Below are 3,806 nucleotides of genomic sequence, written 5' to 3' on the forward strand. Positions count from 1 at the left end.
TACCTTCAAAGTGAGGATACCTTAAAGATATTCTTGGGAAAGAAAAAGTTTTCATTTTATAGATATATGAGGCACTCCATTCCAAGAAAATTGATGCTATGCTAGAAAGTCTCCTACCTGCAGGACTGACATGATTAAAGGAATAAAAGGGAAAAATGGGAAAAGATGAAATAAATGGCTAGATACTAGGGGAATATGAAGAAATCCACATGAATGTCTACAGTGCTCTAAATAACATGATCATTCATTTGTAAAGATGAACTCAAAAAATAAAATTAGTTATACTATACATACACTATTTAATTGTATGAAAATAGTCAATAAGATGAAGTTTTTTTTTTTGTTTGTTTGTTTGTTTTTTGTTTTTTGTTTTTTTTGAGATGGAGTCTAGCTCTTGTTGCCCAGGCTGGAGTGCAGTGGCAGGATCTCGGTTCACTGCAACATCTGCCTCCTGGGTTTAAGCGATTCTCCTGCCTCAGCCTCCTGAGTAGCTGGGATTACAGGCAAGTGCCACCACTCCCAGCGAATTTTTCTATTTTTAGGAAAGACGGGGTTTCACCACGTTGGCCAGACTGGTCTCTTATCTCCTGACCTCAGGTGATCCACCCACCTCGACCACCCAAAGTGCTGGGACTACAAGCGTGAGCCACTGTGCCCAGCCGAGATGAAGTATTAATATGGAAAAAGGTTCGTGGAAAAGAAGTAGGTTGAAAATATATATGGACTATGACTTTTTATGTCACTTATTCGAAATAAAAGATAAAAACACCCTTTATGTGTATATGTGTGTGTGTAAATGTCTACAAAATTTTACAAGGTATGCCTGATTAGCAAAAATGTTTCCTTCGTAAATAAGGGAGGAGACTTTGGGGTTGATAATCCAAGAGAGTCAAAGGGCATTTTAACTGTTACCTTTACTTGTGAATTGCTTGACTTCTTAAAAATAATGAGCAATTTTTTGTCAATTTAAATTAAAACCAACAAAATGTACATTCACATCACATCCAGATCCTACAAGACATAACATTTCAACAGGGTCTAAAAGAATAGGTGATATATTCTTACTCATTTAGTTTTTAAATTGTCTTTCTTGGGTTTTAAATATACATAATAAAAGAAAATCGTAGATGCTGAAATAAGTATTCCAAAGCTAAAACCCAAGCTGAGAACATCAGAATTAAAACCACATAGGTTAAAAATTATTTTCTTTAAGAACGTTGAATGTTGGTGCCCACTCTCTCCTGGCTTGTAGGTTCTACTGAGAGGTCTGCTGTTAGCCTGTGCAGCAAACCACCATGGCACACATTTACCTATGTAACAAACCTGCACGTTCTGCACATGTCTCCCGGAATCTAAAATAAATTAAAATTAAAGAAACACATGAACTAAAGCCGTTTCTATTAAAGGTGAATGAAACAAACAATAGACGGAAGTCGGGTTACCATGGAAGCAACAGAAATGAACATGTAGAAAAAAAAAAAAGGAGAAGATTTTCTGCTCAGCCACGTCAAAGTCGGGTGTCTAGTCTGTTTCAGTGTCAGATCATGTAAGATGATGATGTTGGGCACTGAAGGTGGACAGAGATTCATAAGGAAGGTCCAGAGATTGCCCTAGTCTTGCTCAGCCAATAAAGTGCAGTGGATTTTTTTCTGAGTGCAAAATTTAAAATAGGGCTCCACGTATTCATTTCATCTACAGCAGAGAAGGCAGACCAAGTGGTGAGACTTTTGCTGAACTTGAGAGTATGAGGTCAAATTGGACTTGAAAAAAGACAATGAAATTATAAGACACAGATATGTTTCAGTATTCAAGTCAAACAACATTGAGATGGATGCGGTGCTGAAGCATAGTGGTCCAGATAGTTCTGACACGGCCAATGATGGCTTTGTACTCCCCTTTGAATGTAGCAAGGAAGAAATTGTTCAGTTCTTCTCACGGTTGGAAATCATGCCAAATGGCATAAGACTGATCGTGGATTTCCAGGGAAGGAGTACAGGGGAGGCCTTTGTACAGTATGCTTCACAGGAAATAGCTGAAAATACTCTAGAGAAACACAAGGAAAGAAGAAGGCACATGCATATCAAAATATTTAAGAGCAGTAGAGCTGAAGTTAGAACTCACAAAAGCTTATGGCCATGCAGTGGCCAGGTCCCTATGACAGACCTGGGGCTGTCAACGGGCGTAACAGCATTAGCAGAGGAGCTGACTTTGAGCGGATGGGGTGTGGTGCTTATGGTGGAAGCTATGGAGGCTATAATGATTATAATGGTTATAATGATGGCTATGAATGTGGGTCAGATAGATTTGGAAGAAACTTCGATTATAGTTTTTTAGGAATGTCTGATCATAGACATAAGGACGGTGGCTGTACCTTCCAGAACACAATGGGACACCGTGTACACATGTGTGGATTACCTTACAGAGCTACTGAGAATGATGTTTATATTTTTTTTCCACTGCTCCATCGTGGAGAGTACACATTGTAATTGGTCCTGATGGCAGAGCAACTGGTGAAGCAAACGTCGAGCTTGGAACTCAGAAGACGCTGTGGCAGCTATGTCAAAAGACAAAGCAAATATGCATCATAGATACGTAGGACTCTTTTGGATTCTACAATACACCAAGTGGTGGTGGTTATGGTAGCCAAATGATGGGAGTTATGGGCTTGTCAAACCAGTTCAGTTACAGTGCTCCAGCCAGCCCACAGCTTAGTGGTGGTTATGGAGGCAGCTATGGTGGCTAGAGCAGCATGAGTGGATACGATCAAGTTTTACAGGAAAACTCCAGTAATTTTCAATCAAACATTACATAAGTAGCCAAGGAGCAATGAACAGCAGCTACTACAATGGAGGAAGCCATGCATCTCTGGGCGTGAGCAGCGTGGGAGGGATGTCTAGCACGTCTGATATGAGTGGTGGATGGAGAATGTAATTGATCCTGATCACGGACTCTTGGCCAACTTTTTTCAAGAAAAAAACTTCAGTTTAACAGTTTTTGAAATACAAGCTTGTGGTTTATGCTTACTCTCTAAGTGGAAATCCGGATTGTTCTGCAGACTTAATTAAGGCTCATTGTTTTTGAACACAGTGCTCCTCTAGGATGTAACAGTGAAGTTGAGTAAACTGTAACTGTTAAAAAAGTTTTCGTTTTTCTCAAGTTAGTTATATTGTACAATGTACTGAAGCAGTACACGTATTTAGGTTAAAGCAGTTGAATTAAGTTAGTTGTTACCCTTATACCACATTACATTGAACACAGTTTGGATGCATGTTGAAATACATGCTTTTTTTTTTTTTTTTTTTTTTTTTTTGCAAAACTCAATATAGGAGCTATGTCTGGAATTAAAGTAAAAATTTTTGGCATGTTTTTTAATTCTAGTTTCATTTAATAACCTGTAGGGCATGTATGTTTAAGCTTTATTTAAATTAATGGGAAAAAATTAGAGATCCAATACCAATACTTTAGGATTTTGTCTTGGTGTTTACATGAAATTCTTAGGCCTTGATTTTAATCTTTCACTGTATTGTGATTTTCTTCTAGCTGTACTGTACCACATGAAACTTGCCAAATCAATCTTTCTCTTTTTTTTTAATTTTTTGAGACAGAGTCTTGCTCTGTCGCCCAGCCTGAAGTGCAGTGGCACAATCTTGGCTCACTGCAGCCTCTGCCCACCAGGTTCCAGCGATTCTCCTGCCTCAGCCTCCTGGGTAGCTGGGATTATGGGAGCATGCCACCATGCCCGGCGAAGTTTTGTATTTTTACTAGCGATGGGGTTTCCCCATGTTGGCCAGGCTGGTCTTGAACTC

At 39.1% G+C, this 3,806-nt stretch overlaps 1 pseudogene; it reads left to right on the plus strand.

Moving 5' to 3' along the window:
- Positions 1-1,554: 1,554 nt before the first annotated feature.
- Positions 1,555-2,931, plus strand: LOC111536357 (annotated as a pseudogene).
- Positions 2,932-3,806: the final 875 nt, after the last annotated feature.

Source organism: Piliocolobus tephrosceles, chromosome 12 (genome assembly GCF_002776525.5).
Source record: "Piliocolobus tephrosceles isolate RC106 chromosome 12, ASM277652v3, whole genome shotgun sequence".
In the NCBI taxonomy this organism is placed as follows: Eukaryota; Metazoa; Chordata; class Mammalia; order Primates; family Cercopithecidae; genus Piliocolobus; species Piliocolobus tephrosceles.